Below are 11,854 nucleotides of genomic sequence, written 5' to 3' on the forward strand. Positions count from 1 at the left end.
TCAACCCAAGTCCTGGGGACCCACTGCTTTGCACATTTTGTATGTCTCCCTTGGGTTCATTTCACAAATAGTTGGTTTGAGCCCTCCAAATGCTCTCGGAGCGGTTCAGCTCCTATATGTGAACAAACTAAGTGATCTCAGACCCCCCTAAAAGGACCCAAAAGTGAACCATTTCGATTTGGCTCATTTGTGGCTCAATTTCCTCAAGAGAGGGTATGCTTTGTATGGACCAACATAACAGTAATATGAGATTGAACTAAGCAGTTTATTATTTGTATGTATATATATATATATATATATATATATATAGTTTATGATTATTTTATTATCTATGTAATTTCAGATGTTTCAATCTCTTGTTACATTTTTCAAAAATAAGTAAATAAACCAACTGTTAGCTCTAACAGTACAAAACAATTCTGTTGCCATTTATGTAATCTACAGCTAGCTGTGCATTAAATGATTTTAATGCATGAGGGAGGCAAAGAACCAGAGATTTAACATTTTGTCCGCTTAAAAATCAGACATCAGAACATCAATTTTACCCCCTAGTTACTGAGAAATATAATGTAGCGAATCAGTATCAAAGCTATTATATTAATAAAACTGGCAGCGTTGACCTCAAGTGTCCGTGCTCATGAATGTTTGTGTGTGTGCGCAGCGCTATCTCTGGTGTGTCTGCCAGTGATGTGTGTGTGCGCAGGTCAATGAAAGCAGTGAAACAATATAGTAGCAATGTAAAGTTAGTAGCAAAGAAACATTTTAATACAACCTTATCTGAGAAAAAAAGGAAATTGAAATAACTTTTATACATAATGTTCCCTTTTAATTTAAAATTTGACTGAACTTCGTTGTTAAAGCTCTGTGAATATTTTGACCGGTGACATGATCAAGGATTGCCAGCTCTTTCTAACCTCCTTCCCTGTTCACTTCATCATCTTTCAGATTCCAGCATTCCACTGCTGCTCAGAGAGGTTTGAGTTCTTATGAAGTTGTAAGGTGAACAAGAATACAAGAAAAAGTTTGAGATCACTTTAATGCTGAAGAGGACTGAGGGTTCTGTTTTGAATCCACTATACCAGGGGTGCCCAAACTCAGTCCTGGAGGGCCGGTGTCCTGCAGAGTTTAGCTCCAACTTGCCTCAACACACCTGCTTGGAAGTTTCTAGTATGCCTAGTAATAGCTTGATTAGCTGCTTCAGGTGTGTTTAATTGGGGTTGGAGCTAAACTCAGCAGGACACCGGCCCTCCAGGACCGAGTTTGGGCACCCCTGCACTATACTGTGAACGCCAAAAGGATTAAAGTCACTTTCGGCTTGTTCCCTTTCTGGTTCACTTTAAGTGGACCAGAATGGATTGAATGGATGGTCCAATGAATGGATGAATCTAGCACATGTGGTTTTGTTGACAATTTCTGGTTCACTTGCAAAAAAATGGCAGTGTGAGAGCAAGCCACACCAAACAAAAAAAAATCAACATTGCATTTTGGTCCGGACCAAAGCAAGTGAACTATCGGACTTAAGTGAGCTTGGTTCCTTTAAAACGAACTACATGTGAAAACACTGTCATTTAACACATATGATTCAGATCACTAGCATGTTAGGAGAGAGCTTCATGAGCTCAGCTGAGTGTGTCAGAAAAGGGAGACATACAAAATTTGCAGAGCAGTGGCTCCCCAGTACCAGGTTTGAAAACAACTGGACTGACTTTAATTCTCTGCCATGATGACGCTTTAATCTTGACGTCGATTAGTTGCTGGTCCTATAGAGGGTGCAACAGGATAGGAAATCTTTGAAGTCCATATTTACGCTCCGTTTCCAAACAGTTAAAATGGCAAATATATGCATACTCTGAAAGGACTCCACAATACTGAGAAACAGCGAGGTAGAATGAATTAATACACGCAATCTCATTCTCACACATTTAAATGTAGTCTTTACTGTGCTACCTTGTCTGTACACTCTTAAAAGTGCTGGGTTATTTCTGTAAACACATTGTTGTGTTAATTGTGCTGGGTCATAATTCTGGGTTGCTTGAGGTACTGTAAACACACAGTTGGGTTGTTCATGCTGGGTCAAATGGACTGCAAGGGGCTCTTTCACCACTGAACACCTGGGTTGGGTTATTTTGACCCAACCGGTTTGTTTATTTTTCCTCTTCATCAAATTTTCTGGATTCTTAACTTGTCTCGTCGTCAGACGGTCAAGCAACTCGCAGCATGTCGGATTATAAGGTAAATTAATATGATGATATGACTATTTACCTCTATTTTTAATAAACTGTGGTAAGAGCACACGCTGATTTCACACCGCGGTCAAGTGAGCCGCCACCTGGATCTAGTTGCACGTCTGTTTGTGGTATAACGGTACAGAGACACGATGCGGCCAAAAAGCTGACGAAGACCTATATTTCAGCGGTTATGAAATAAATGTGCCCCAAAAGAGAAAAGATACAGTTATGTTCAATATAATAATATGTATATATATATATATATATATATATATATATATATATATATAATATATTATACTGTGGAGTTTTCCATAAAAATAAAGTCTGCTAAAATACATTATAGCACTTGATTATTTCCTACTATTTTCTACATGCATTATTCAAATTCCTTCATAGTTAATACGAAAATGTCAATAAATTATTTTTCAGAACGACCAAGTCGCTATCTGTGTCTCTGTGACTCAACTTTCATAAGATTTTACTGTAAAATTTTAGAGAAAATAAATTGCAAAGTCTGTCACAATGCATTATAGCGGTCACAAATCCAGTTCATGGTCTTCCGCACACTCACCATCAGAGGTCGCCCTTCCATCATATTGACTCTTGCACCTCACTACTGTTGCTCTTCACCCACGGACTACAATTCCCATCATCCATTGCACTAACAACACACTCAGCTGTCACCAATCTCACATTGCTCTGATTACACAGCTGATCACACTTAATCCATGGACTTCCTCTTCCTCTCTGCCGAGTATTGTTCTGTGTTTAGCACACTCCAAGTGTTAGCTGCCTTACCGAGCCATTCTGTGTTCTCTAAGTCTAAGTTTAGTTTATTTTGTTTATAGTCTCGTTTCCTGGTACCCACCCTTGTATCTTGGATTAACCCTTGTCTCTCCGTTTCGGACTCTGTGTATACCTCGTTTGGATTATTGCTCAGGTTATAGGAATACCCTCTTCTCAAGCCCTCTGTATAGTGTTCGCCGATCGAGGACCCACGCATGCCCTCGATGGATCGAGAATGGATTATTCACTATGCAGGGGCTGCTTCAGTGTGTAATGTGAGAAAGCAGTGTTCTTTATAAAAGAATTGTTGATTTTAAATAAAGACAAACTTGCAAATTTGCATGAAACTTTTACTTTTAATTTGCAACATGCGTCATGTCAGGGCCACCACATAAAACATAAAGAAAAAAACCTACATGCGTCACTGCTTAATAATTTAACAGCTTTTAACAAAAGTAAGAAAGAAAACTACTATGGTGGAGAAAAAAGAGAGAAAGAAGAGAGGCGCCAGCAGCTGAATTTTGGGGCTGAGGGGGTAGCTCCAGCGAGTTTGTCTGACCAACAAGATCTACAGGTACATCTCAAAAAATTAGAATATCATGAAAAAGTTATTTTTTTCTTGTAACTTATTTCAAAAAGTGAAACTTTCATATATTTTAGATCCATTACATGTAAAGTAAAACATTTCAAAAGTTTTTTTGTTTTAATTTTGATGATTAGAGCTTACAGCTGACGAAAGTCAAAAATCAGCATCTCAAAACATTAGAATATTTACATTTGAGTTTCAATTAATGACCATTCCTACAGTATAAATTCCGGGTATCTCTTGTTCTTTGAAACCACAATAATGGAGAAGACTGCTGACTTGGCAATTATCCAGAAGACGAACATTGATGCCCTCCACAAAGAGGGTAAGTCACAGCGGATCATTACTGAAAGGTGTGGCTGTTTACAGAGTGCTGTATCAAAGCATATTTAATTGCAAAGTTGACTGGAAGGAAGAATTTGGGTAGGAAAAGGTGCACAAGCAACAGGGATGACTGCAAGTTTGAGAATACAGTCAAGCAAAGCTGATTCAAACACTTGGGAGAGCTTCACGAGGAGTGGACTGCTTGAAATATTTCACTTTATGTGTAATAAATTAAATATTTACAAAAAAGTTTGACCAAACTCCCTTTCAACCCCGAAATTCAGCTGCTGGTGGCTCTCCTCTTTCTCTTTTTTCTCTGCCATATAGCTGTCGATGAAGGCATACTGCCAGTTAGTAAAATGCATGTTTAGTTTGTGCATGAGGTTGCGCGTTTCAAATTGTAAAAATGATATAAAAGATCCAGGGTTGGATTTAGTTTGCAATTTGGATTATTTTTATAAGATCGCATGATTCCTGATAAATGCCATTTCAGCTATTTCTGAAGTGCTTCTTGTTGGAAAGCATTCTTACCGGATTGTTTTTCTGTTGGACCTGTGCAGGCCTATGTTTTTTGTTGTTGTTGTTGTTGTTGTTAAAAGCTGTTAAATTATTAAGCAGTGATTCATGTAGGTTTTTTTTCATTGTGTTTTATGTGGTGACCATTGGGAGGTATCTGGGCAAATATTCTGCTTTCCTGATTTTGTTCTCTGACATGGTGTATGTTGCAAAGTGAAAGTACAATTTTCACGCAAGTTTGTTGCATTCTAATATGAAGGAGTTTTGTGTCTTTATTTAAAATCAACACTTCTTTTATAAAGATCTTTCTCACATAACGCACTGAAGCAGCCCCTGCATAGTGAATAATCCATTCTCGATCCATCGATATCAACCAATTCAGCACCACCCTCGTGTACAGCACCTGGTGACGTCGCACGTAAGAAGGTATACCTGTAAGCAACCTCCGAAGGTATAAGATATACCTTTAGAGTCTTCGTAGTGCACTAATAGGCAACATTATCAGGAAACGCACACCAGTAATATAATGTATTGTGACAGATTTTGTCTTTAATTTTCTCCAAAAACTCTAAAGTAAAACCCAGTGAAAGTTGACACGGACAGTCTTGGGTGTCCTGAAGAAGAATTAATTCCAATTTTATTGTTAACTCTGGAGGAATTTGAATAATGCCTGTCTAAATGTCAAGGAGTGCTATAATGCATTGTGACAGATTTTGCCATTCATTTTCTCCCAAATTCTGCAGTAAAACCCACTGAAAGTTTACACAGACAGAGTCTTGGGTGTCCTGAAGAAGAATTGATTCAAATTTTATTGTTAACTCTGGAAGAATTTGAATAATGCATGTAGAAAATAGTAGGAAATAATCAGTGTTATAATGTATTTTAGCAGACATAATTTTCATGGAAAACTCCACAGTATAATATATTTGAACATAATATAACTGTATCTTTTATCTGTTGTGTTTTGGGGCAAATTTAATTCATAATCGCTGAACTATAGGTCTTCGTCAGCTTTTGGCCTCTTCGTGTCTCCGTACCGTAATACCACAAACAGACGTGCAACTAGATCCAGGTGGTGGCTGGCTTGATCGCGGTGATTTCACGGTTAATGTGATATTTGATTGTTGCTGTGCGGGATAGCTGTCGCTATTCTGTGAATAGCCGCCTACATTTTTTTATTGACAAAACAGGCCTCAACAATGTCTTTGTCGTCATAAAAGTTATATTTGTGTGTGTGTGTGAGAGAGAGTGAGTGAGTGAGTGAGTGAGTGAGTGTGAGTGAGTGTGTGTGCGAGCGAGTGTGTGTGCGAGCGAGTGTGTGTGCGCGAGCGAGTGTGTGTGCATGCATGCATGCATTACTTATTTTAACGCCTCATGGAAAAGGTAACTATCTTTAGGTCAGAAATACAGGGGTAAGTTCAGTTAATTTACTGTCTGTGTAACTTTCTGTATGGCTTTGTATGTTTTGTCAGAACTGGATCATTTCGTACTAAAATTGATCATTTTAAGGTCTTTTTTTCCCCAAGTAAATATCTGCGACGTGCCGAATCCAACAATAACTTCCATTTTCGTGCTCTTTTTTTTTTTTCCTCGGGTAACGTTAGCTGCATTACCCTTAACGTTAAACCACAATATTACTGGTATGTAATATTATTCTTAAATGGTATGTAATACTTAAAAATTGTTACTTAAATGTAATGTTGTCTTAGCTACAGTATGTAAAGTTAGACTAATCTCTCATGGTGTATGAGGTCCTTTTACTCTTCCTCTATTTTAGTGAATGCTTGTGTTGCTTTAATCAGGACACAAGAGGTTTATCCAGGTTAACCGTAAGTTAGAGAGGCCATGTAAATTGTTCTTTATACGTTACTGTTAGAAATAATAATTTGTATTTGAGACTGATGAATAATAGGCAGATCACTGGATTTTCAGGCTGGCATACTGTATGGTTTTGCTATCTTTTAACCCAGTTTTTCATCCTTATTTTACAGGATCTGTTTTGCCTCCCCAAAACATTTGCAGCAATGGATCTACATGCATCCCAGAAATCTTGAACCCCAGGATTCTAGGAAAACTTGGCATGGTTAGAAACAATTTTGATTTCATGGATTCGTTTACAGAAATTTGAAACGGTTAAATTGTCAGTGGGGTTGTGCAGATAGACGATATAGTGTATTGACGATAGTCAGAGATATCGCTGAGAGCTGATGTCTTTGTCGATAGTCAAGGTGATATTACAGGAGCTGCCCCACAACTTTAAAATTTGAGCACATTGTTTTCTGTGAGTGTACACAGCAGCACACCTCTGCCAGAAAGTCACTAACATCTACATATTCTTAATAAATTACATTATGTTTGTCTCAGGAATCATTAATGTAGGCTGACTAAAGCCGGGCTCACACTGTGCAATTTTGGCCACGATTTGGTCGTCTGAGACAAATTTTGAAAATCCTAAAAGATTGCTACAATCCTAGGCTAAAATCTGTAGTCTTTGATCGCTGGTTTGACATGCTCATTGACAGCCGATTAATGGCTGTTGCAATCAAATTTCACCTCCGACGAAATTCTGTCAGTGTCAGAAGATTTGGCACACAGTCCTGCAGTGTGACTACCCCTACGATGAATGTCAAACTGTCTCCATTTTTCAAGACAACCTATGAGCAGAATTAATGCTAGAGAATTATTCTATCAGCTATAAACTAACAACTGAGATCCCATCGTGTGACATGATCATCATGTTCGTACAGTCTGACAAGTACAATCCTAAAGGACTTTTAAAAAATAAATCGCACAGTGTGAGCCCGGCTTAAGTCACACTTCAGCCATGGCATTGTCACATAGTCTGCCTGTGTCATTTGTTTCTGATCCAATCTATTTAAACCCAATCCGATCCAAACTATTTAAAGGAATGAAGACATTTTCACAGGAAAAGTGTTTCAATGTGTCGTTTTGATTGTGAGATCAGTTTCACAGCTTGCACTGTATTATTCTTATGGTTTAGATGCTAAAAGGGAGAGTGCTTTCAAAGTCCTGCCAAGAACGGAGGAAAGGTCTTCAGACCCACAACCACAGAATCCTGGAAGTCATTCATTTGACGTACAACCTGTAAGTGTTTGTTTATTTTTTTACTTTTTCTACTCTATACAGTACTGTGCAGTTGCAGTGTGCAAAAGTTTTAGGCCACTAGTATTTTCATCAGCTAAAAAATGGTTTTAAGTCAGTTATTTCTGTCTTTTTTCTGTAGTGTCAATAGGAAATATCAGTTCACATTTGCAAACATTAATTTTGCCACTAATTGTAATAATCCAGTGAATGTCTGACAACAGCCAGTGCTCCACACAGAGATCTGATCTGATCATCATCCAGTCTGTCTGGAATGACATGAAGAAACTGAGACAGACTTAATGTCAGAAGAACTGTGGCAACATCTCCAAGATGCTTCAAGAAAGCTACCTGCAAAGCTACTGTTAAAAGTTTTAGACACTTCTGAAAAAAATGTGTAAAATGAGGATGCTGTCTAAAATAATGTCATTAATAGATTTCCTTTGTCAATTAACTTCAATGAGCTAAATTAAATCAACATTTAGTGTGAGCATCCTTTGCATTTAAAGCAGCTTTTGCCCTCGGTGCACTTGTGCATAGTTTTTCAGGAAGCTTTGCAGGGAGGTTTCTTGAAGCATTTTGGAGACGTTGCCACAGTTCTTCTGGATTTAGTCTGTCTCTGTTCTGTTTCTTCATGTCATTCCAGACAGACTGGATGATGATCAGATCTCTGTGTGGAGCACAAAAATTTCACTGGATTATTACAATTAATGGCAAAAGGAATGTTTGGAAATGAAAACTGATATTTCTTACAGACACATTACAGCAAAAGATCGAAATAACTGAAATAACCTAACTTTTGCACAGTACTTTGTGTGTGTGTGTATGTATGTATGTGTGTATGTATGTGTGTATGTATGTGTGTATGTATATGTGTATGTATATATATATGTGTATGTATATATATATATATATATATATATATATATATATATATATATATATATATATATATATACATACATACACATACACTCACCTAAAGGATTATTAGGAACACCATACTAATACTGTGTTTGACCCCCTTTCGCCTTCAGAACTGCCTTAATTCTACGTGGCATTGATTCAACAAGGTGCTGAAAGCATTCTTTAGAAATGTTGGCCCATATTGATAGGATAGCATCTTGCAGTTGATGGAGCACATCCAGGGCACGAAGCTCCCGTTCCACCACATCCCAAAGATGCTCTATTGGGTTGAGATCTGGTGACTGTGGGGGCCATTTTAGTACAGTGAACTCACTGTCATGTTCAAGAAACCAATTTGAAATGATTCGAGCTTTGTGACATGGTGCATTATCCTGCTGGAAGTAGCCATCAGAGGATGGGTACATGGTGGTCATAAAGGGATGGACATGGTCAGAAACAATGCTCAGGTAGGCCGTGGCATTTAAACGATGCCCAATTGGCACTAAGGGGCCTAAAGCACTAAGGGCCCACACCATTACACCACCACCACCACCAGCCTGCACAGTGGTAACAAGGCATGATGGATCCATGTTCTCATTCTGTTTACGCCAAATTCTGACTCTACCATCTGAATGTCTCAACAGAAATCGAGACTCATCAGACCAGGCAACATTTTTCCAGTCTTCAACCGTCCAATTTTGGTGAGCTCGTGCAAATTGTAGCCTCTTTTTCCTATTTGTAGTGGAGATGAGTGGTACCCGGTGGGGTCTTCTGCTGTTGTAGCCCATCCGCCTCAAGGTTGTGCGTGTTGTGGCTTCACAAATGCTTTGCTGCATACCTCGGTTGTAACGAGTGGTTATTTCAGTCAAAGTTGCTCTTCTATCAGCTTGAATCAGTCGGCCCATTCTCCTCTGACCTCTAGCATCAACAAGGCATTTTCGCCCACAGGACTGCCGCATACGGGATATTTTTCCCTTTTCACACCATTCTTTGTAAACCCTAGAAATGGTTGTGCGTGAAATTCCCAATAACTGAGCAGATTGTGAAATACTCAGACTGGCCCGTCTGGCACCAACAACCATGCCACGCTCAAAATTGCTTAAATCACCTTTCTTTCCCATTCTGACATTCAGTTTGGAGTTCAGGAGATTGTCTTGACCAGGACCACACCCCTAAATGCATTGAAGCAACTGCCATGTGATTGGTTGATTAGATAATTGCATTAATGAGAAATTGAACAGGTGTTCCTAATAATCCTTTAAGTGAGTATATATATATTGGGGGCTTTAAATACCCCATAATTTATGCCATGTTGGTTGGATGAAATTTAGGTAGACATCCAAGAAGTGCCAGTAAGCAGAAAGAAACCTAAATAAGTAACACAAAAAATATTTTGTTTGAGCAACCTTTACCAGACCCAATTCACAGCAAAACCCTGATGGTTTGGCTGATTACCATAAAATACACTTAAACGTTGTCAACTTAGTTGTTACAACTTGTAAAAATGTAAGCTATGTTGCAAGACTAAGTGTCGTGCATTTAACAGGTGGAGACCAACATGGGGATGCATTCCTGCACATTTTGTGCCTTGGTGACGAGACAACAACATCCCTCACCTTCACCATTGTTTCGGACCATGCCATTGGAACGGACTTGTTGCTTGAGGCTGTTTATCTAAGTCCTTTTTTGTGCTTAATGTTAGCTACATTAACATCTTCCTTCCTGGGAGTTTCTCCAGCATGCAGTGTATAATATTGATGGACATGAGTCTTCATGTGTGAAGTATTTGAGGGCAACAGTTTTTTTTTCTGGACACTTGTAACGTTTAAATTTTTTGTCACATGTATTGTCTGTTGTAGGTCTCTTTGTTTGGCTTAGTTTTAATGGCACAATGTTTGGACTGATTCTCATGTGGCAATAAGGTTGGGTTATTTTTTAACCCAGCATTTTTAGAGTGTATGTGATATTACTGATACTGAACTGAACTAACAAAAATGAGCTGTTATAGGAGCAATAGCCATGTGTACGGTTCATATGCCATACTGCACAAGGTGTTTCGAGTCTCAGCTCAAGGTTCATTGATAATTCATTAGCATCTCAACGTCGACTCTACTTTCATCACATAAATGTTGAGTTTAAATCATCTGAAGTTGTCGGCGCAGTTAGCCTCGTTGGCAGTAGCATCGTTGCACTTCGGGCTTCCCGAGTTCGAGTCCTGGCTCACTGACATTTCCGATCCCATCCCCCCTCCCTCTCCCACTTCGCTTCCTGTCTCACTACTGTCTTATTAAATATAAAAGGCAAAAAACGTTTTGTCATCTGCCACTTTAAACAAGTATAGTTCTCTGCAGGAAAGTAATGGGAGTTACCAGATTGGGGCGTTTTTAGACCATGTTACCTGATTGGCTGACGACATAGGCTTCGTCATAGGTTTAAGGGTGGGGTCAGGTAAGGGGGATCATTTTAATTGCATGATTTAGAAACACCCAGCAGTTTGAAAACACCCACAATGTCAGAAACACACACTTTTGCTCTACAGAGACCTCAGTGCCTCTCGTTTACTTTGAATGGAGTGACGACAAGCATTGCCGAACTGAATTGTGGGTCCGTTGCATCGTGTTGTGTCCGTTGTTTGCAGCAGAAGTTGAAAACTTTTCAAGTGCCAACGCAATGCAGGCGTTGATGCCGAAGCAGAGTTGATTGTGATTGGCCGTCAATGTTTTTTATCATTTGTCAGCTGGAACAAAATGGTTCTTTTCCTCCTTTTACGGGTTGTCACCATTTGTAAATTTTACAGGTTTAGCTTCCGGTCCTGTCCAGCTATTTTAGCTGTACAAAACAGCTAAATTTGCTGATTGATATTGAAAGTTGGTGCCTTACTGTATTATCTTAATTATGAACACTATGGCTTGTATTGCAAACACTTACCATTTACTGCACGTTGTTAATTCTTCTCATTATTTCATAATGGCTTATGAACCGGAAGTCTCACCCATACTTACTTCTGCATTGAAAAATAAGGTGGATATTGTGCCATTATCCTTATATCTGTGGTGTGAACGTTCCTATTCGTATAGAATGATTATTAAATTTCCAGGGGCAGTCGTAGCTTTTTAGGCGTACCAAGGGTCAGCGTACAATGGAACACGTAGCCTTTCAAAGTATACTCCATTTGAAGTTGTACGCGAATGCAGACGGTCGACACATGCACACTAGAACAAGTAGAAAGCTTCATTGATGTTCAGTGTCTGCTCTATTTTCCCCCGTTTAGTCATGACTGATAACAAATATTTTTGAACTCTTTTAAACCAAAGCTGAGCTGTCTCATACCTTCTCGCTTACAAGCGAGCGTCGGTTCTTGCAGTCTCCACTATTTTGTCGTCGTTGTCCGTTTAGTTTTCTA

Source organism: Barbus barbus (assembly GCF_936440315.1).
Source record: "Barbus barbus genome assembly, chromosome: 47".
NCBI lineage: Eukaryota > Metazoa > Chordata > Actinopteri > Cypriniformes > Cyprinidae > Barbus > Barbus barbus.